This window comes from Aotus nancymaae, unplaced genomic scaffold (genome assembly GCF_030222135.1).
Source record: "Aotus nancymaae isolate 86718 unplaced genomic scaffold, 86718_ANA_hifiasm-v0.15.2.pri h1tg000040l, whole genome shotgun sequence".
Lineage (NCBI taxonomy): Eukaryota > Metazoa > Chordata > Mammalia > Primates > Aotidae > Aotus > Aotus nancymaae.
The window spans coordinates 83768632-83792818 of record NW_026988454.1 but is presented as its reverse complement, the minus strand read 5'-3'; the positions used below and the strand labels follow the sequence as shown (position 1 = coordinate 83792818).

Sequence of the window (24187 nt, the reverse complement as noted above, 5' to 3'; positions counted from 1 at the left end):
TTCTTCAAACCCCAAAACATAAGAACTATGTTGTATGAAGTATCTAACTTTAGTTCCCAATAAGAAGACCTGCATGCACATGCACATGCACACACACAGACACACACACACACACACGTATTGAATCCATTATATTCCCAGAGCCACATGTCACGAAAATATTTTTCACTTGAGTCTCCCTCACAATTGGCTGTGTGTGACTCTCAACCCATTACATGGTTATTTCCCCAGGTCCTGACCATAATGTTTGAATACATTTCAGTAGCTAGAAAAATACTCACATTAGATTCCTAACTTGTAGAGTAAGAGCTATAGAAAAATAAGGACATGCAGAGGCCATGTATTTCTCTTTGCATGCAGAAGAGTAAGTCAAGAACAATACTACACCCCTAGGAGAAGTGCAGAAATTATTGCTACCACGGAAGGCCAGAAAATGCAGAGTGGTAATTATAAAATGCTCAACATAATTCTCTAGTTTAGTTAGTGCAAAAAGTGATTGATTTTGGGAGAGAAATAGTGAATTTTCATAGCCTGAGTTAGTTGATGACTCCAATAAAAGCTACTGTTCCAGATAGAATCTTTATAATGGACTAAATTAATACAACCATGGATACCTAATAACTAGTTATTGATCTAGTGACTTTTTTTCAATCCAAACAAGCAGTAAATACCAGCAACCAATAGTTTCCCTGGGAAAAGAGATTAGTACAGTAAGTCATCCTTTAATGTTGTCACTAAGTTCTTGGAAATTATGACTTTATGCAAGACAACATGCTCTGAAACCAGTTTTATCATAGGCTAATTGATACAAACAAGAGTTAACTCCTACAGCATATTTTTGGTCACAAAACCATTACTAAACTTCTAAAGGCTCAAAACACTTACAGTATTAAAATTTGAAATAAATGTGGGCTACACATAAATTTAAGAATGATTAATAAAAGCAAGTAAGATAATTATTTAGCCAGATAATTATTTACTGGTTTTGGTGAACTGGTGACAACCGCAGTCCTAATGATGGGTTAAATCAAGGAATAACTGTTTACAAGTCAGAAATTGAAAAGAGTACCTCTTACCACCACACAGTTCAAAACCACACAATAACAAATATGGTGGGATCACTGAGCACTTTCATCCTGTATCATTTATGTTATGCATTTGGATGATTATTGTATACTTTATGAATTTTTATTGGACAATAATAAAATTCATTATTCATTCATTCATTCATTTTCCAACCCACTTATTGCAGTTCAGGGTTGCCAGTGGATGGAATCTGTCAGGGCACAAGACTGGAACCAACACTATTCCATTGCAGGATGCACTCACACACACACACACACACACCCCACACATGCTTACACACTTACTCAGACTAAGACCATTTAGAAGATATACCAGTTAACATAATGTACACATCTTTGGGATGTGGGAAGAAATTGGAGTACCTGGAGAAATCTCGTGCAGAATGGGGAGAACATGCAGACTTCACATAGAGGCCCCAGCCAAGAATCAATTCTTATTTTTCTCATCGACATTATTTATAATGAAAAAACATTGAACAAAAAGATGTTTTTCAAGGACCTGCTGTACATCTTCGTTACTGTGTTAGGACACAGCAACTCCTTAGTGCTATGACACAGTTTATTTCTCAGGGATCCGACTGTTTCCCATTCCACAAGGTATCGCCCTAGTTCATCACATTGTTGGTAACAATACAACCTGAAGAACAAAAAGAAGCTGATTGCCTAGAAGTCAAGCTCATCAGAAGACAGAAGGTGTCCTCCACAAAATTATAAAAATCTGAAAGCTCAGTAAAGTTTTTGGCAGACCAGTAGGCTGGCTAAGCATATTCCTTCTAAAATATAAAATAAGTTGCAATATTTTGTACATGCAATTCTTCATAGGATCTTTGCATTTTTGAAGTAATATATACTATATTTACAAGGTAACTTACTTATTTGGTGACCTGAAACCTTGTCTAATTTGAGTAAGGCCCAGAGCAAGAGAAGAGTCTTCACGTTGTCCAAGCTATACTGCAAATAGCTCTCTGTACCTTTATCCCCATGACTGAGCCAATGATATGGCAAATTAAATGCCTTGGGCAGATTAAGATAATATATGAAGGCTGCAGAAATTTCCACTAGAAGAATCACAATGAAGTCTCCTAAGAATTTGGGAGAAAACCGCATCATCTTTGGTATGTAGCTATCATTCTTTTGGAAAACAGTAGTTTGATTGCCACTGGACCCTGCTAACCATGGTATACCTGGTGATAAGGGACTCAGTTGACCATTATAAACTTGGTGTTACCAGATCTACCTACCCCTACAGTGGATGCAAACTTTTTTTTTCCTATACAGTCAAGGAAAAGTTAGTGTATTAGAGACCAGCCTTAGACAGATCCTCAAAAAAAAGTTGACTAAGTATGTTGCCTACTCTTCTAGCAGGACTGCAACTTCCATGCTGCCATCTTCCCCTCAGCTTACTTCATGGACTCACACTGCTGTGTGGAAAGTTCCCTATGATGCAGTAATATAAAAGAGAAACCTGTGGCTGACAGTAGGCAGAGACAGACCTCCATGATATTAGCACCCACTCAGGAATTGAAGTGGAAGAGAGAATTTTTTCCAGTTGGCAGAATTTCAAGTACGTTTTTTTGTTGTCATTGGCTAGGAGAAGGGCAGATTTATTGGATTTAAAAGGTCATCAAGCTCTTGGAATAAACAGGATCAGAGGATTGATGACAAGAAAAATATCTGTGTCTTATAGTGATGCTTATTACAATGCCTCCACTGCGGAGAAGGTTCTTAGTTGTCAGGTGAAGCTCAGCTAACCTGTGGTATTAGTTAGCCTCTTTCTCCAGCCAGCCAATCCTTGTTCAGTGGGTTCTAAAGTCATCTATATTGGCAAAGACAGAGATTATATACAAGCTCATCAACAAAGACCTGCTCTCACTGTGGTTGACTAAGTTATTGTCAGAGTCAGGTGCCAAGTCTGCCAACAACAGTTACTGACCCTGACCCCTCCAGTAAGGTAGAATATCTAATTGAACCAGGAATTCACCTGTGGCAGATTCATTACACTGAATTCTGCTACATCCTTGGAACAGACATTCATTGTGAATTTGGGTATGCCTGCCATGTTTCATAATCTCCTCACATAGCACATACCGTAGACTTACTAGATGGCTTTTGCATCCTCGTGGATGAATCACACAACATTGCTTTTGGACAAGAAAGTCCTTTTAACTATAAAAAGAAATAAGAAAATGTTATAAAAATTCATTGGTCATAACTGCTTCCTCATTATCCATATGTAGCTGGAATTTCCTATTAAAGACTCAGTTACTATGTCAGCCAGTATCTAACACTTTGCAAGCTCAAAATGCTCTCCTGTGGAATTTGGTAAATGCTCTGAAGAGCAATCAATTACTGCTAGAAAACAGGAGTTCCAGCACTGAAAGGGTGAATAGGGTTGGCCCTTTTTATAGCTACAACTCATGATTCATTTACAAAGTATGTACTCCCAATATCCATTACTTTTTACTCTACCAACTTAACTTTTCCATATCCAAGGGAGAAATGCTGCCATCAAAGGGTTTATCAATAATACCACTAAATTGGAAGTGGCAACTGCCATCTGCTCAGCTAGTCTCGAGGACACCAGATAAAACGACAAAAAAATGGTGTTTGATCCTGATTGTCTAGGAGAAACAGAATAACTGCTACAAATTGGGGGCAGGAAGACTTTAGCTAGAATCCAGTTGATCTGGTGTGCCTCTATTAAGTCAAGAGGCAAAGATTAATGGAAGGGTCTTGCAATCCAAAACAAACTGGACACCAAGAGTTTATATTCCTCAGAAACGAAGGCTTCATTGAGAAAGTCAACAGTCTGAGGTGCTAACTGAAACAAACTCAACCACGGCTCATGCCATCGCAGAAGTAAGAATTATGGCATCTACCCATCATTTCTTCCTTGCTGTATTATATATACAGTTATATGCCTAGATAAAATGCCCTTCTCTTTTCTTTCCTTTTTCTCAGGTTGGTTAGCTTTGCTGTTTGGTACTCATATTGCAGAACTTGGAGTGAGAATTTGATTGATACACTAAATAAATTTTAGTTTCCTCCCTTCAGGAGTTTCTGATCATTCAGAAGGTGGTCACACAACATTAGGCAATTTTTGGCAGTATAAGTTTAGGACTAGATTTTAATCTCTGTACACGGTACATAACACAATGCAAAAGATAAAGTATCACATTCATAATGTTTATGTCATTCATAATGTTATCTGCCATCCCTTTACAAATAGCTCTCTTCAGATCTATCTTCCAGTTCATGAATTTACTCTTCAGGTGTGTCCAAAATCCTGTTTAAAGTGCTCACTCAGTTTTTACTTCAATGTTTACATTTTCAATTTCTGGAAGTTCTATTTGGCCTCTTTGATAGTATATTTCTTTTCATCATTTTAATATACCTTTTAAAAGTCTAACAGATAAATATAACATCTGAATTCTTATGCTTGTGACATTGATATTTATTTATTGTCTTTACTAATTCTTGTTCGGGGTAAATCTTGAATATTTTGTAATTTTAGAGTGTGAGCTCATCTTTAGAGGATCTATTTCTGTGGGAAACCACTTTGGCCTAGGGTATGTGTTTGCTTTTCCCAGGTACCCATGGGTTTCACTGACCTGTGATAACTTCTCATCTTGTTTCTCAGCTTGTGGGTTCATGAATCATAAAGAAACGTATATATTTGAATCATAAACCATGAGATGACAAGCCTGTGATTATAAAGTTCTCCAGGGGAGACTCTGTCCCCAAACAACAGGTCTTAGCTAGAAAAGCTTCCACATAGCTTCCTTGTGTGGGTGAGCATATTTATTTTCTAGTCACTCTTTTACTAAGTGTTGCCCTTCAAGAGTCCCAGCTTTATACATGTATCTCAGTCCCAATTACTGTCTCTTACAATCTCTATATCTTATCATCTGTCGCTCCATGGTGTTACAGTCTACATCCCTAGCTTCTCATGACTACTGGAACCCACTCCCACCTAACACACACACACACACACACAATAACAGTAACTCAGTAACTGCTATGGTGTCATTTATGACTTTCTATTCACTTTCTCCATGGAGATCATGTTTTATTAACTCATCAATGCATGTAAAGGAGAGGTTTAAAAATTGGTAATATAGAATTTCTAGGCATTTTGTCATGAGAGGATTTGCAGTTTATTTCATATAAAATATTGTCTGGAAAGGAAGTCTCAGGTGTTAATAAATTAGAAAGGGCTGTGAGACAATGAATCTTAAAGAAGGGGTTGAATTTGCTGAGAAAGAAAAAAGGAAATGGTAGCGGGAAAGAGGAAAAAGGTACCCTGGAGGAGAGTGGTGGTCACAAAGAACCACAACAGAAAAGGATAAAGCAATTGGCTTTCATGACTAAAGACAAAAATCTTTGACCCCATCAGAGAGGACTGTTAGATGAAGGTGCATAGAAGTTGGAGAATGTGCTGGGTCATGTGCATTCTGGGAGGTGATGGGAATTTTATATTAAAGATCTGTATCAGGTCATTGTTAAAAGAAAGAAACAGTATATACAGCTTTAAGATCCACCCCAAATTCCCAGTTCCATCGGGAAAAGGACACATGAAAAAAGCCTGACAGTTTTAAAATGAAACTCATTTAACCAAAGGAGATATAACAGAGCTGAGAGATGACTACTGAAGTCCAAAAGGAGACTGAACCCTCTGATACAATTTGACATTGAACAAGTGTTGATAGATTAGCATCCACAAGCACTTCTGACAAGACATAGTGCCCTCAGGCTGTGGACAAACGTGGAAGTGGGCAACTGACAGCCTGCAATACACATACCACTTCATTCTTCCTTGCTGCGTTTTATGATTACGAATCAGTTTTCTTTGACGTGCCCCATTTTTCACTGCAGCATCATCGTCTCAGTGCCTTTATCAGTTATAACTTCATCAGAGCATTTGAGTGTACCATTTACAAAATTGCTTTTTGCTGAAAGTTAGAGAGTACAAAACAGTGCAATTCTATAGAACAAAAGAGAAAGAAGTACTACCTGGAGACTCCAGCACAGATGGCCTTCATTTCTCTAACGTAACACCTTTGTGAGGTGTTTTGGCAATAAATTTCTTTATATGTTACAGTAAGATGAAATAACCATTGAGTTGATAATGCGTGTAGGTTTTCTCTATAGGTGGATAAGAGAAGAAAGTAGAGGCCTTTGATGTAATGTAAAGGATTCAGTGTAATACTTAAATGCACGGTGAAGCATTTGATGAATATGCAGAATATCCACATGCAAGCTTCTCTTGCAAATCCTCTCGCTCATAATACAGTCAGTTATTCCTGTTCCAAATGAGAACTCAGTTCTCTCTGTAGGCAGCTCTACTTTATGCCCCTCGCTGTCTGTGTTCTCAGGCTTGTCTAATATACTTGAAGGACTACAGTAGAGGACTGGCAAATCCTGTAATTTTTAGAAGCTGTCCGCATCATCAGTTCAGCTTGGGCATCTTCTTCTGTGGACAAAATTGCTTGCATTTATTCTATCATCCCACATGTTAATGTAATGCTAATCGGCATGGCATGATCAGCTGCAATGGCTTTATTCACAATTATGGTCTGTAAATAATCTATAACCCATGAATAAATAATCTGGTAAATATTATTCATGAAAGCAACATCATGTCCTTAAAGTCACAGATTCCTCCAGGTATCAATTGCAGGAAACAGGAGTTGGCAATTGCAACACAGCTTCTGCTGTGCCTCAAATGTCAGATCGCTGCAACCAGATTAGTGTCTCTGTGTTCCTATCCTAACTGTGCCACAAAGCCACTAGTCCAGAGGAGGTAATTTATCCTCTTTCTGCCTCCCTTTTTCAATCAGCAAGGTGACAGCAGGCTACTATTTGTAACTGAGCTAACAGTTCAATAAAAGTCAATGAATAAACTGACATTAACATAAGTTTAGACTCATAGAATGTAAATTTTCTGGAAACATGCCTGCAAAAGTACCAGGTGTCATTCTCTTACTAGTTACTTCAAACTACTGACTACTAGTTACTTCAAATTGCAAATGTTTGGCTTAAAAGTTAAATCAAGGCCATTTTTTATTAAAGTTTAGTGCCTCTTTGTATAACACATTATTTTAGTTTAACACAAAATAAATATATGCTGTGCTTGGGTATCTACCAAATCCCATCCCTCTTAGAAATATGGTCCACATAATCTATTTAGTAAAAAAGCAAATAAAACCAAACAAACTCCAGCTGCCCTTATGGAAAGTTACTGTCTGGATGAGCTGAGTGTTCGCCTCCAAGAGTCTTAGATTGGGTGGGCAGCTAACCCTTTCCTGAATCTGTTTTGTATCCAGTACAGTGGACAGGAAATAGCTGATAACTGTTTGAATTCCAACAGCCCTGCAGTGACCAGAAGCAGCAAGGTGCCCATTTCTGCCCAGGGCATCAAGTAACTCAGAGTCAGCAGCTCCTATTGTGCTTTTTCTTCTTTTCTTTCCTTTTTTTTTTTTTTTTTTTTGGCAGTTCTAGCAGATGGATTAATCAAAGCCCCAGAGCTCTTGTGCCCCTCAAAAAAGAACCCTGAGAGACCCCACATATGAATGTATTTCCTCTCCTTCACTGATGCTCATTTTTCTTCTCATTAGCAGATAAAACTGAACTGGGCAGGATGGTTATTAAGTCAACCCTTCTCTTGCTTTCACCATGAAGATGTCTGCATAAGCTCTGGCTTATTCAATCTTCACATTGCTCTCCCCTTTTCTTCTTCCTCCTCTCTCTTCACCTTCAGATTTGATGTATACATGTTTTTCAGAAGAATTCCCAGCAAATATTCCATGAGTGGCCTTGCTTAATGGATCTTGCCTATCACTTACATTTTCCCCCAGCAATGTTCTCAGCATGGCAAAGCTGCTCTACAGTGCCAGTGGAATGAGGTGGGACGGGGTTTGGGTCCATGATTCTCAAACACCTGTATGCTTAAGTGATGCCATGCCACATCTTTGCCTGGTTATTAAGAGACAAATATATTAATACGTCTTGCTTTAAATAGTCAATGCCTTTTCTTGATCTGCATGTTATAGATAAGCTGTATGGTTCCCTCTTATCATGTACTCTGGAGTTAACTTTTTTTTTCTGCCACACTGCCTGGACCTGACCTATCATGCACTCTGTGTTTTCACCTATTTATAATTAAAGCACAATTCCTGTGTAATACAGTTTGGCTCTGTGTTCCCACCCAAATCTCATGTTGAATTGTGATCCCAAGTATCAGAGGTGGGGCCTGGGGGAAGGTGAGTTTGGCACCATCGCCCTAGTGCTGTCTTGTTATTGTGTTCTCATAAGACCTGATTGTTTGAAAGCATGTAACACTTCCCCCTTCATGCTCTCACTCTCTCTCTTTCTCCTCCTGCTCTCTCTCCTGTCACCATATGAAGATGTGCTTGCTTCTCCTTCACCCTTCTGCCATGACTGTAAGTTTCCTGAGGCTTTCCAAGCCATGTCTCCTGTACAGCTTGTGGAACTGTGAGTCAATTAAACCTCTTTTCTATATAAACTACCCGGTCTCAGGTAGTTCTTTATAGCAATGTGATAATGGACCAAATACACTGTAAAAATCTGGAAAATTGATCTTATTAAAACCAGTACCCATCAGTTAATTTCACCTTTGGTCTTTAAAAAATATATTATCACAAAGAATTTTGCTACAATGCCTTGGCCATTCTTCTTGGCCATCATTCTTTTTCATGTCACTCAGAAAGCAGCCTAAGGTTGGGCAACCATCCTCACTTGTTTTGTGGCTGTGAAGGGGTCTGGTACACTTCCCAGCTGTTGTCTCTCAACCTGTCAGGCTAGGGCCCAGGTGCTGAGACAGCTCCACCCTGGCTCCTGTCAGTATGCAGAACCTCAGAGGTCTGTGGTTCTGCCATTCAATTCCTGGTCCAGACTGTCCTCCTCTGCCTTTGGCCACAAGGTCAGTTCTGCCCACACCAGTGATACAACCTGGCCATATCCCTTGTATCCCTCCTCAGGAACAGGTAGAAACTTCTCTGTCCCATCTGGTCACACAGGTACCCAGGATTTCTTATAGGAGCTCAACTCAGATCCTTCTTCCTCCATTCTGGAATTTCAATCAAACGTACCTTGATGGTCACAGTCCATTAGGCCTTGACATATGAGTGATAAATATAAGAATCAGAGAATTTCTTTGCCTTAAAAAAAATGTCTGGCTTTTAAGAGCTGTGTCTTTTTGCAAAATCCTATTTTGGATTTCAGGAGCTAATTTAAAACTTCTTGCTTTTATCTCGTTCTCCCCCACCCTTGCCTCAACACACACCCCATCCCACTTGTATTTCTGTTATAACAATCTTCAGCCTCCCCAAGGCAAAGTATGCTCTCCAGAACAGTAGGAGGAACTGCAAAAGAGAAAGTATATATGTAGTTTTTAAAAACTGTCTCCTCACAAGGACAAGGAGCCACATTCTGTCTGTAATTCAATCAAAGTGCCTGACATCTACAGCTAATTTCTTGGTTTCCGTCAGATCCCCAAATCTGTATTTCTTTCTTTTGAAACCATTCCTGATACCATCTTCATTTTATCTTTTTCTCTCTTTAAATCACTACCCACTTTTCTCTGTCCCTTGTACACTCTGGAGATGAGCCCTTTATTGTTGCCTGAACTTCTCTGTCTTCTCATCTTCTTGACATTATCTAAACTTTTCACTTCCATTTTAATTTTTATTACTTTGACTTAAATTTCTTTGCCTCCATCCACCCCAAGCCTCATCTCCATTAAATACTTCTGCAACTAGGAATATATATTTTAAGCCTTTGGATTCATTTCTTCCCCCTAGTGCTTCCAGAACACAGAGAGGATATTTAATGTGGTTATTCAGGCAGTGTTAGAACCTATGTACTGGGATGGGTATCCATTTTTTAATTTTTTGTTGAAGAGAGGTCTCAGTATAGCCCAGGCTGGTCTCAAACTCCTGGGCTCAAGCAATCCTTCTACCTTGGTCTCCCAAAGTGCTAGGATTACAGGCACGAATCACTGTGCCCAGAGGAAATCCATTATTATCTAAGGCCCAAAGAAAGAAACATCTCTTAACAAGAAAAAACTGCTACCATCTAAATGGAGAATCTAGGATAGGCCATAGTACCCAGTCAGAGAAGAATACTCAGGTTAGAGAGAGAGCTACAATAGAGTCTAACAACAGTAAGAGACAAATTTTCAAGTTATAGTTTTCCAATAAGGCAAGCAGCCAGCAATTTGCAGAGCATGGTGAAGGACCTCTATAAACACTATGCTTACAATGAACAGTTTTCATTTGCATTTTTATTGACTGAAAACTTGTAACCAGCAGTAAGAACCCTGAAAGGAAAGAGAAAACAAACCCACCACTATTTAATGAGTGTTTACCATGTGTTGGGCAGAATGCAAAAGCAATTCACGTGTTGTCTTAATTTTCACAACCAACCCTATAAAATCAAACTATAATTTTAGCTATCACATAGAAGATGAAATTGAGGTTCAAATAAGTAAGTTGCCCAAAATCACACAGCATATACATAATAAGATCTAGGTGGTTTTAACACAAGCCTACACTCTTCAGCCAGAATCAAGAGAGACAAGAAGTGATCACAGGATGTAAATGAGAAATAAGCTGAATTTGGACAACATGGGGAGAGGAGGAATCCAAAACAGAAACCCTTCCCTTGGATATCTGTAGAAGAATGATTGTCCAGTGTTTGATGAGAAAGAACATGATATTGACATCAGAACCCCATTCAACAGAATATATAGGTATTATATATATATTTACATTTTTAAAATTGTGTAGCAATATATATATTACTCTCTATACAGAGAGTAGATTGATTCTGAATGAATTATTTTTATATCTTTATAAAAGTATAAGTTAAAAATCCTCTCTATTGTCAACTCTAGATACATAAAAATTTCAGTAAATGTTTTGTTAGGAATCATGAAAAAACAAATGCATAGTCTCCTTCTTATAGAATTATATTTCAAATAGTGTTTTAATTGTGTATGTCAATTAATATTCTTCATTTCATATTGTGTTATGTCACACTATTCTATATTGTCCTGAAAAGAGACAAAACGTTCTTGCTTGTAATCATTTTAAATCATATGTTAACATTTTCTCTTATTCAAACAAGATTTTAAAATCCTCTATGTATTCTTTGCAAAGTATTCTAGTGCCTGAGAAATTTTTTCAGTTATCGCTAAGGCATGATCAGAAAGAGCAATTGTTTCACATTATATTTCATAGCCTCTGTTCCTTTTAGTTTATAATCCTATTAATTCTTTTGGGTCTATTTCCTTTTCTGTCAATATTTATACTTCAAAGTGTTAGCAGACATACCTAAATAAATACATTTAAATTCTCTTTTCTTTCAGGCTGATAGAAAATGTGATGGCACCATTACTTTGTAAACTCCTAGACTGTAGTAACCACAACTTATTAATGGTGTCTACAGAGTATTGGGTGCATAAAAGGTGCTGAGTAAATATTTGTTGACAGAATGTTGGCAACCTTTACACTGAATTTTTAAAAATAGTAATAATAATAATTAATGTTTTCCGAATGGAGGTAACAGGTGTGTTTGGCATCATTCTAGATTTAAAATTACTTCTGTTACTTAAGCCTCAAAAAGCACATTATTTCTATTTTACAAATAAGGAAATTAAAATCAAGAGAGGTCAGATGCCCTACCCAAGATCACATGCAATAATTGACAGTAAATGATGGTGTCAGACTCCATCCCAAGTGTATCTGACTCCTGGGAGTCACTTAAAGAGCCCATCACTTAAAGAGTACACTTTTCCGGCCTCTCAACTTGCCCTAAGAAATTGCTGAAAAAGTTTTTGACCCCATCATTCCCTTTCACATTTTCTTGGAAAACATATACATTTACAAATTTCATTTCCCAACCCTTGTCCAATTCACATCTATACTCCTGCAAGGAAATTTCAGATCTTATCCTGTGTGCGCATTATTTATGGTTCTTCCCAGTTGTGTGCTGGTAAATGTTAAGCAATCAATTTGGGATAGTGGGAGATAAACACTGAACTATAATGCTTGTATGATTTCCATGATATAGATACTGCTGCCATGAACGATTTCAAGCTACCAACATGATGTCACTGAACAGAATTGGAAAGAGATATTCAATCTCTCAGGTACAGCTTTCTGTACCTGATGCCAGTGAATTCTAGTATGCCATCAGCTCCTTCCCATATTGGCTTGCATGAAGGTGAAAAAAAGCATTAAAAAATTAAAATCCTCTCTGTTAGAATTTCTTTTGGACAAGTACCTAGTGATATTGTTTGTCCCTGTTCCCACCCAGATCTCATCTCAAACTGTAGTTCTCATAATCCCTATTTGTCATGAAAGGGACCCAGTAGGGGGTGATTGAATCATGGGGGCAGTTAACTCCATGCTGTTCTCATGATAGTGAGTGAGTTCTCATGAGATCTGATGGTTTTATAAGGGGCTTCCCCCCCTCTTCACTCAGCATTTCTCCTTGCTGCCACCATGTGAAGAAGGGCATATTTGCTTCCCTTTCTGCCATGATTGTAGTTTCCTGAGGCCTCCCCAACCATGTAGAACTGTGAGTCAATTAAACCTCTTTACTTTAGAAATTACCTAGTCTTTGGTATGTCCTTATTAGGGGCTTGGGAACTGACTAATATACCTAGTTAACACACATCTGTTTTAAACACTTTGAGTACTGTTTGATAAATTAAATGATTTTTTGCTCTTCCAGAACAGTAGTTCTCAAACTGTGGTCCCCAGATCAGCATCATCAGTACCACCCGGGAATTTATACAAATGTAGATCTTTGAACCCACTTCAGGCCTACTGAATCAAAAAACTTGGTGGTGGTGAAGGTCAGCAATTGTTTTAACAGGCATCCAGTGATTCTGCATGCTAAAGTTTGTGAATGACTATTCAAATGTAAAAATGTTTTCCATTTCAGCCCACAAGGTAGAGCAAGTCTAACAAGGGAGAGTCCAGGATCAATTTTAATTTTTAAAAAAGTGGGGAAAGTCCAAGTTCTGGCTACTAAGTGTGTAATGTAGAGTGCAGAGAAGAAAGGTCCTGGCCCAATTATTACTGACATCTGAGTCAGGAGAAGTGTGTGTAAAACATACCTGAGGAAAAGCCCTCCAAACCAGAGAAGAAATTTGCTGACTTGTGGAGACTCATTCCAGAAACTATGCCTTAGTAGGCATCAGAAGAGAATGGACCCAGTTGAAAAGCTTCACTCCTTAGCCTACATAGCTAGGGGACTTCTGTGTTTTACATAAGTGAGTGAAAACACAGATTTCCTACTTAAACACCACCTGGGATAAATTTTTTCTGCCTATTTCAGTAGTTTACCTGTATTAGATTCTTCTGGTGGACTTGTTACAACAACACAGATCACTGACTTCCTCTCTTCCCGCCTCTCCACCACCTGACAAAGATTCTGTGCTTCACCAAACTCCAGTCAGCCTCCTGTGAACTCTCTTCCCAATGAAGTCCTGGCTTGTAGGCTTCTGTGTTTGTCTCTGCATTGTCCACGTTAGCAAGAATCCTACTAAATCAGTTTAACCAGAACTCTCCACCCTCTAGATCTGATTACCCTGAATATCTGATCGTCCACCATCCCCTGGGTGATGTCTGATCACCCTGGCCTGCCTTCTGCAAGAATCCTCTTAGGTTCCTTTCGCCAGAATTTCCCCTTATTCCTGATGTTTCCTGAAGTAAGTTTTCATCTTCTGATACCCTCCTGCTCCTTAGCTATTGTGATAGTTAATATTGAGTGTCCATTTGATTGGATTGAAGGATGCAGAGTATTATTCCTGAGTGTGTCTGTGAGTGTGTTGCCAAAAGAGATAAACATTTGGGTCAGTGAACTGGGAGATGCAGACCCACCCTCAATCTGGGTGGGCACCATCTAATCAGCTGCCAGCATGGCTAAGAGAAAAGCAGGCAGAGGAATATGGAGGCACCAGGCGGGCTAAGTCTCCTGGCCTCCATGTTTCTCCCATGCTGGATGCTCCCTGCCCTCGAACATCGGACTCCAAGTTCTTCAGCTTTTGGACTCTTGGACCTACACCAGTGGTCTGCCAGGGGCTCCCGGGCCTTCAGCCACAGACTGAACGCTGCAGTGTTGGCTTCCCTGCTTTAGAGGTTTTGGGACTTCCTTGCTCCTTAGCTTGCAGACGGCTCATTGCGGGACCTCACCTTGTGATTGTGTGAGTCAATACTACTTAATAATCTCCATATACATCTATGCCATTAGTCCTGTCTCTCTAGAGAACGCTGACTAATGCAGCTATAAATTCCCACTCATATTTGTTGTATTCGAAGTTGAGCCCAAACTCTCTCCTATTACAAAACCCTGTTGTAGTACCTTCGTTTGATAAGGTCTGTCTTACCATCTTTAACAAGGGTCATGGCACAGCTTTTCTCTAAGCCCACCAAGTTCCTGATTCAGTAGGGTGGGGTGGGGCCCAGGAATTTGCATTTGTAACAAGTTCCCAGTGTTGCTGCTACTGGTCTGGGAACCACACTCTGAGAATTACTGGCCCTGCCTACATTCTGTAAGTTCGGGATAGTGTTCTTGAGTTGTTTAGAAGCTGTTGGATTTTGCCTCAGGGGCTGTTCTGAAGGGGTGTTAGGTGAGGAGATGCATACAGTGGAGCCAGCAGTAGAAAAGCTTACATTTTGGTCAGATCATCACTGCAGAGCAGACACAGTTTAATCAGAGCCATAATTGTTACACTGCATAGGAATTCTAATTTTCTCTAGTGTATCTCATTTTATTGTGAAGAGACATTTACCGTAGAAAATTTTTATAATTAAAGCATGTAAGTGTAATCAGTTTTGGCCTATGGGAAGGTTTTGCTAGAAATCAAAATGTATACTGGCATCAATGTACAAATATTCTAGAAACCAACATTATGTAATTTATGAAGTATTCATTAATATTGAACACATTATTTTCAGCACCTCATTCAGGAATGAGCTGAGACATTCTGTGTGAAGATTCAGTGTTCCTATTACTGAAATGACCCAAATGTAGCAGAGCAGTCAGTGCAACCTGTCTTCCTCATTCTGCTCCTAACCACATAAATAACCAAATAGTATTCATTAAGTTTGCAAATGGCATCATGCTGAGAGATAAATTACCACAAAGGGGAGGAAAAAAACTTAAATACAACATGACCTTGATAATTTGGAGCAAAGGAGAGAAAATATAACAAACATTATCAAAGCAGAGTACTACATTTAAAGAGAAAATCCAAATTACAAAATAAAAGAAAGGTCACTGTACATGCAAATTTGCCTCTTATTTGTTCATCTATTCAGCAATTTATTATTGAGCACATATTACGTGCCAGGCTCTGGGGATAGAGTGGTAAACAAAACAGGCATTGTTTCTCACTCAGGGAACTTACAGATAAGAGGGTACAGGGGCCTTAAACAAGGAAATAAACAAAAAACTTCCAGGTGTGATAAGTGTTTTCAAGGCAAAGAGCAGAGTAATATGAAAAAGAACAACTGATGTGTGAGAGAAGAAACTGTTAGTAGAGTGGTTAGGGAAACTTCTCTGAGATATGAGCTGGAACGCAAACAGAAGCAATCTGCTTTTGAAAGAAGACTGTTCCAACTGTTCCAGACAGAGAGGGCTGTCCAGGCAGAGTGAATATTCTGTGCTAAGTCCCCGGGCAGGAAAGGTCTTGGTGTGTTCCTGGAACTGAAAGGAGGTAGGTGTGGCTTGAGCACAGTGGACAAGAGAGGGGGAAGAAAGACATAAGGTGGTAGAGAGATGAGAGTAGGGGGAAAGAGAGATGAGGCTGGAGAGAAGGCATCCAGGGTAAATATGGCTCACAAGCGTAGTAACATTTTCAAGCAGGAGTTGGCAAACATTTTCTGCAAAGGGCCTGTATTAGGGTTCTCTAGAGGGACAGAACTAATAGAATACACACACACACACACACACAAAGGGAAGTTTATTAAGTATTAACATACGCGATCACAAGGTCTCAAAATAGATCATCTACAAGCTTGAAGAGCAAGGAGAGCCAGTCCATGTCTCAAAACTGAAGAACTTGGAGTCCAATTTTCGAGGGCAGGAAGCATTCAGCATGGGAGAAAGATGTAGGCTGGAAGGCTAGGCCAGTCTCCCTCTTCACATTTTTCTCCCTGCTTTATATTTGCTGACCGCTGATTAGTGGGAACCCAGTAGATTAAGGGTGGGTCTGCCTCCCCCAGCCCACTGACTCAAATGTTAATCTCCTTTGACAACACTCTCACAGACACACCCAGGATCAATACTTGGTATCCTTCAATCCCATCAAGCTGACACTCAGTCATCACAGGGCCAAAGATTAACAGTTTAGGCTTTGATAAGTCATAAAGTCTCTGTGACAACTATTCAGTTCTGCAGTTGCTGCACAAAAGCAGATACAGACAATATTTAAATGAATACAGGTGGCTGTGTTCTAGTAACATGTAAATATTTATCAAAACAGGCAGTGGGTGGACTTAGCCTACAGGCCAAATTCTTTCAGTTGCCAACCCCTGAAAGAATAAAATTGGGCACAATACTATCCTAGGAAACATAGGTAGGAGCAGGACACTCATCTTCCAGATGAGTCAGCATTAGTCAGACCATCACTGAATGAGTGTTTTCCTTGGGCTCCACACTTAAGTGGGAAATGATAAAACTCGCGTAGGTTCTAAAATAGTGATAATTAAAGGTTTGGAAAACTGGCCAAGTAAAAAGTTTAAATGAGCTGATGTATTCAACTTAAGCAACAAAGAAGTTAATAAAATAGTTTTCACATGTTTTAAGTGTTATTTTGCTAAGAATTGTCCAACTGTTTGTTCACTGAGTAGAAAGACATGGGAATTAAAGAGAAGGGAATAGCAAGACCTGAGAAGAAAATTGAACTGGAAGAATATAATGACCTGACGAGGTAAACACCGATAAACAGTGGGCCCCATTGGCTCTCCTCTCTGCCTCCATGGCAGACTCTTCTGTCCAGGAGTAAAAGATATTTTAATTAATGCATATTAATATATCTCATTTTAAAGGAACACCATAGTGTATACTTTTATCAAGTGAATAGTTGCCCATAATTAGTCATCTTTAAAACATTACATTTTCCTTTTTTTTTTAAAAGCCACATTGTATAGATCAGTTACTATAGGCCAAGTGTGCTGAGCATTTGACATGCATCATCTTGTTTACTCTTCACAATACTCTTAGGAAGTCAATACTATCCCCATCCTCATTTTACCAAAAAAGAAGTCAATGCTATTATTTTCATTTCACAGAAAACTTAGACTTAATGTTACTAAATAATTTGTCCAATGCCAACTAGCAAATAAATAGTAAACCCAATTAATTTTATTTTTTAAGTGAGGCATAGTAAATGAGGAGCAGCTGTATTTACACTTTTTAAAATAGCACTGAGTAATATTTATCATAAGATTTCTACTTTTTTAATCAAAAAGGCCAAATATTATAATGCCCTTTTGGCTACAGCCAATCTAGCTTATCTGCAGTTCTATAAACAATAATTTCTACTTATTGTCTATGTGTGCTTGTTATGTGAAGAGGCTCAAATCTTAAAAAATTCTAAGCTATAGATTCATTTTTCTTAGCTCTCTCAGTATCTTTTGTAGTAATTAGCATTTTTAAATTTCTTTAAAAAGAGGAAGCATAATTAGTTTATTCTTTCTCTGATACTTCTAATATCTGAAGTATTTGTAGGTCTGTTTTTGCTGTTTCTTATTCTGTTGGTTCCTACTCTTGGGTCTTACTTCCATACTGTGTTTAGATATTTTTTGTTATAAGCTGCTTGTTTTTTTCAGAAAATTTATTGTGAGACTTCTTTGAGGCCTAGAATAAAGGAATATTCCTCCAGAGAGGACTGGAATTTACTTCTGCCAAATGATAGGAGGCACTACCACTTCAAGGCCAATTTAAACAAAATTCACAATCTGTGGTTTTATTGGACTGCAAATCTGGGAGACTAGGCTGCAAATCTGTCAAGATTATCTTGTGGTTATATCTTAGGGATAGCTTTCCCTCTTTCTGACACTACTTGGTGCCAAGGTAAATATGCTTGCACTCTTTGGAGGAGGCTATGAGGTGAATTTTTTCTGGGTTACCCTTATATTTTGAGATCCCAGTATTATGAGCAGATAGGTCTTCTATCACCCAAAGAGCCATATGCCCTTTGTTCTTGGCTCCTGGGAGAGGATCTCTAAGCCCTTGGAATGTACTGCCCAATAAGAATGTCTTTGTGTACCTGAGAGCCTGGACCACACCAATAGCATAATGTGATTTAGAGTTGGGGCTGTGAGTCACATGGTGTCAGCTGAAGCTCTAGAGGGGCTGGACTACAGGTCAGCTACAAGGCTGTCTAACTGACTGGGCCCCAGTAAAAATGGAAAACCATGGCTCAGGTGAGCATCCCTGGTTAACAAAAGTGTGCACATTGTCTCACATCCTTGCTGGGAGAAGGTGGCACTGCCCATGACTCGGCTGGGAGGGGGCAATGAAAGCTCAATATGTGGATTCTGCCCCATGTGTCTCTGCCCTTGGTAGATTTTAATCTGTATCCATCTGCGGTAATAAATCATAGCTATGAGTATAAAAGCTTTCAGTGAGTTATGTGAATCTTTCCAGCAAGTTTTCAAGTCTGTGGCTATCTTGGGGACCACAAACTTGTAATTGGTATCAGAAGTGAGGGTGGTCTTGGAGACTCCCCTACCTCTGCAGTTGTTTTCAGTAGAAAGTGGTTGCTTCAGTGGAAAGGTGGTCTCATTACCCAGCCAGTCACATAGTTAGAAATGGAAGAGTCTGTAGTAATTAGGAGATACAACAGTTTCCTGCCATATCTGTTTCACCTAAGTTGAGCAGTATGACTGAACTAACTTTAATCAAAATGTCAGAACAGGCTTTTATGAAATTCAGATTAGTCAAAGATGACTAGTTTCTCAATAAAACAAATTTCATCATATGTGTATGCATCTATATATAAATATAAGATATACATTTATGGCTATATATGTATGAATATACCTAACAAAATATCATTGGATTGAGAGTCAACACATGTAGATTACATTTAGAGTTCTGATTCTGCCACTTCCTAGCCAAGTCAACTTTGGTGATTCACTTAAATTTTTTGAGTCTACTTTTTCATAAACCCAGTCACCTAGGTCAGGTGTTCTCAGTGGGGATGATTTTGCCTGCCAGGGGCCATGCTGGAAATTGATGGGCTACTTTTGGTTGTCATAATATTTGAGAGTGCTATTGGCATTTGGGAGAAGCGAGGGATTCTAAATTTTCTACACGGCACAGCACAGCACTGCCCATCAAAGAATTGTTCCACATCCCACACAAATATTGGATGTTTTATCAGACATTCCCATAGGTAAGATAGCTTTATATAATTATCTGAGCCCAGAATCTAACTCCATTTTATGCAGAAAAACAAGGTATGTTTTTGCATGATTTTAAAACACATGGAATTTTCCAGATTTACAACTACCACGTATTGAGGGGAGATTGCACTGTTTGGTTTGGCACTTTCCCTGAGATGCCGCTAGAGTGAGTCACGGAGGCCGCCCACCTGCGTGAGTCTGCACGTGTAGCTGCACATGTGTGGTGCAGGCATAGACTGCTCCACAGGTCTTCCAGTATGGTCCTAAACTGAGCATCCCCATATTAAAGGGCAGAGTATTTATTACAAATTACTTTTATTTCTCCTCTGTGTTGTAGATAGTGCATTATGTGTGCCTGTAGGTTATAGTATCTGTGGAATTAATTTAAAAAAAATTAAACTTATTCCTCCCATCTAACTGAGGCTTTGTCCCCTTTGACTATCATCAGTTTGATTTTTTTTGTGAGATCAATTGTATAATATGGTGAATGTGGCTAATAATTGAGTACTGTATATTTCTTTTCTTTTTTTTTTTTTTTTTTTTTTGAGATGGAGTTTCACTCCGATGCCCAGACTAGAGTGCAGTGGCACGATCTTGGCTCACTGAAATCTCTGCTCCTGGTTCAAGTGATTTTCCTGCCTCAGCCTCCCAAGTAGTGGGAATTACATGCATGCATCACCATGCACAGCTAATAATTTTTGTACTTTTAGTAGAGACAGGGTTTCACCATGTTGGCCAGGCTGGTCTCAAACTCATGACCTCAAGTGATCTGCCCATCTTGGCCTCCCAAAGTGCAGGGATTACAGGCATGAGCCACCACACCCAGCTAACTTTTGCATTTTTAGTAGAGACGAAGTTTCGCCATGTTGACCAGGCTGGTTTCGATCTCCTGACCTCAGGTAATGTGCCCGCCTTGGCCTCCCAATGTGCTAGGATTACAGGCATGAGCCACCGCACTTGGCTGAGTATTGTATATTTCAATATCATTAAAACAGTAAATTTCAAATCTCCTTATCACCAAAAATGTGAGCTTTTTGAGATGATGGATATATTATTTCATGTGATTTAATTATGCCACATTATATTAAAAATTATAATGTCACTTTGTACCCTATAAATATATACAATATAATTTGTCAATATATAATTAAAAATATCTAATATAATTTAATAAATAAACCATATAAATTTTATTCTGTGTGGTATCCTAGTATCCTGTCAGATTTGCCCTATGCAGATTGCACACACACGTAGAAAATGATTTAGGATCCCCTTTTTTATGAAAAAATATCCACATTGTTAAGAATATACCAAGGTCCATAACTCTGTAAACTTTCTTCCTGCGTTCACTTCAGTTAATTAGCCTAGTTTGGGCTTTACACAGTAAAAAGCTCTTGATGTGTTTCTAAGCCACCCTGTCTCATGTGGCTTATAACTACCTGCTCCTTCAATATATGGTCTTTTATCAGGATGATCTTCTGGTTCAGAGAAGAAAGGGGCCCATCAAGGTATTTTCAAAAGTAGCCTCTACTTGGGACCAAGTGATTATGTCTTCATTTCAGCAAAATTCATTTCAGTGGACTTACTACTAAGTAGTGAAATCACACTAGTGAATAAGATGTGTCTTTCATCATAAAAGTCTTGTAGTGTAATTGGGGAGAAAGTCTTCAATCCCAAAGGCTATGACATAATGCAGGGAATGTGAGGTATAAGCAAATGCTATGAGGGACCTGGGGAGTAACTCATTTGACCTGAAAGAATGAGGAAGGGTTTTTAAGAAGTGGGATGGGGGGGAAAAAAAAGGAAGTGGGATGGTTTGGGCAGAGGTGCTTCAAGCCAGGGCACTTCATTAACAAGGGGTGAAGAGGAAAGCCTCAGGGAAGTCTGGTTAGCATGCTCAGAAAGTTAACATCAACGAGGAAATGTGGGCAAAAAGGCTGGAAAGATAGGTTAGGACCTATCATAGTTATCTCAGGCTGCTATAATAAAGCACCATGAACTTGGTGGCTTATAAACAATAGAAATTTATTTCTCACAGTTCTGGAGCCTGGAAGTCCGAGAGCGGGGCACCATCATTGTTGGGCTCTGGTGCAGGCTCTTTCCTGGTGTGCAGACTGCTGACTTCTTGTTATGTCCTTGCATGAGGAAAAGAAGACGAGAGCTCACTGGACTTTCTTCTATAAGGGCACTTATCCCATTCATAATGGCTCTTCCCTCATGACTTAGTTGCCTTCCAAAGGCCCCACCTCCTAATACCATCTCATTGAGGGTTCAGATTTCAATACATGAATTTTAGGGGGACAGAAACATTCAGTCAATTGTAGGATTCAGTTGTGGGGACCTTGAAAGCCAGGCTGAGAGGTCTGGAGAGAATCTTCTAGGTAAGAGGGAGTCATGAAGTTTGGAAGGCAGTGACATGATCAGAGTCCTGGTTTCGGAAAATTCTCTAGCCAGCAACTTCAGGATGCACTGGGGCCAGGAGGAGGTAGGGAGAAAGGGACTTCGTTAAGATGGTAGTTGTGCCAATGCCCCCAGGTAGGAATATGAGGGTGGGAAGCAGAGAAAAGCAACCATACTAGAATAAGAGGGCAGACAGAGATTCACAGAAGAGGAGGATTATGAGGAGGGGCTGTACCTTGACTCCAAGGGTTCTGGCCTGGGTGCCTGAGTGTTTAGTGATGATGCCGTAACCTGGATACCACCTTTAAGGGGAGGAAATGATAATGAGCTTGGCTTTTAGACCAGTTGGATTTGAAGGCAGATACTATGTTCATTTGGAGATGTCCAGCACACTATTAGAAAAAGAGGCTGAGTGCTCTAAAGTTTCCAGAGTATCAGTCACTTCTCTACTGCCTTTTCCTCCTCTGAAAAAAGGCCCTCTTCTCCGTCACAGCTGAGGGGCTATAGATAGCGCTGTGGCTAACAGCTCATGCGGAATCCAGTCATCCTAGAATCACATACTAGTCCTGCCTCTCTCTAGCTGTATGACCTCAGGTGAGTTACTGAATTTCTCTGAGCCTCATCAGTTTCCTCACATATGAACTGGTGATAACAAAAGTATCTTCTGTATAATGTTCCCCAAAATAAATTAATTAATGCCAGTTATTACCTGGCATATTGGAAATGCCTAGAAATACCACCTGTTATTAAGCCAAATTATTTACCATTCCACGAACACACCCAGAACTTTCCTTCCTCCCATGATTTGTCCCTGCTGCTGCTCTCCACCTACAGTGCTCTCCTATTCTCACCCCAGTTCATCCCCCAAAGGAACTGATTCCTCCCGATCATCTTACTCTCTACACAAGATTCCGAAATCCTACATACTTGACTCTAGGATCCAGGGTTCGAATATATAGTTATCCATGAGATTAGAAAATCTTGTACACTCACTGTGATGATTAAAAAAGACTTGACTGGTTTAGAAGGGGAAATCCAGACTTTATCCTATTAAAGAAAATACTCTCAGGCTGTAGGGCTTTCCTAAAACCTTTAACAGAGGGATCATATAGCAAAGCACCTCATCAAAATAAAGGCTTTATTGGAATATAAAAAAGGAGAAAATAAAAGTTTGGAAACCACAAACATGCGGTAATATCTAATGTTTGCTACTGTTCTTTGTGTGTGTGTGTGTGTGTGTGTGTGTGTGTGTGTGTGTGTGTACAATTGAATGCTTGGCACCTCTATTTTGGATTCCTCTTTGGCAGCACTTTCCCAGGTTAAAAGGGCTACCAGTCAGTTTTTCCCAGCCACCTTTCACCTATGCTTTGTCTTGGCAAGCATAACTCGCCTGAGAGCTGCAGAAATGCTACTCTTGCCAGACTGGAAAGACATTGTTCTCTGTGAAACTAAGATAAGAGATTTTGAAGCAGAAGGGCCAATCTACTTCAAACTATGACTTTAACAATGTTTTTAAGTTATCTGAAACAGTAGCTCAATGTCATTCTTTGGGTTTCTACTTATTACAGTATCTTTCTTCTGTTTTAGAACAGTTCCTATAGCAGTATAATGAAAATAACCTTTATTTTTTTTTTCAGCCACAAAGAGAGAAGCATAAATTATTCCTCACCCTAGTTTCCTTTCAACATATACAAAAGCCCCTGCTTGCTCTGCCCTAATAAATCAAAGCTTCAAAAAGGGCAAGGCAGCTAATCAGAGAATGCAGCTTCTTCTAACTAGACAATAAATTTCTGTGTCTGTCATCTTTGGAATTAATAAGAGATAAAGGGCCACTTTACACAAAGTTTCCAAACCAGGTCAAGAAAGAGTCACGACATAGAATGGATTCGTAAACCTGGTCATTATATACATCTAAGACCTTATAATCTAACAAGAAGTGAAGGTTCATGTGCATTTTACACTTACTCATGTGTAAAATGCGCATGAACCTCGTGTAAAATGCACATTAACCTTCACTTCTTGTTAGATTATACGGTCTTCCGTCTTTCCAACAGGACCAAAGACTTAATCATTTTATTTTTGAAAAGTGTATTTTCAAAAAAGAAATAAATGTTTTTAAGCTGTGAGGAATAAGGAAAATGTCCCTTACAGGAAGGGATATTGGAAATAAACCTTAAAGGCTATAGAACCTTTTAACAGCCAGGGAGATTCATAATCATTTTATAAGATTGGATTAACTCAAATCAATCACAC

At 39.1% G+C, this 24187-nt stretch overlaps 1 protein-coding gene across 1 annotated transcript in view; it reads right to left on the bottom strand.

Annotated features, from left to right (window-relative positions):
* The window catches only part of LOC105728456 (U3 small nucleolar RNA-associated protein 14 homolog A), a 187206-nt gene that overhangs the window by 159862 nt on the left and 3157 nt on the right, over positions 1-24187 (bottom strand). The window contains exons 2-3 of the mRNA XM_012468848.2: positions 22170-22236; positions 21571-21669 (exon numbers count right to left, since the gene is read on the bottom strand). The gene's annotated coding sequence lies outside the window, so the exon portion shown is untranslated. The remainder of the gene's footprint in view (positions 1-21570; positions 21670-22169; positions 22237-24187) is intronic.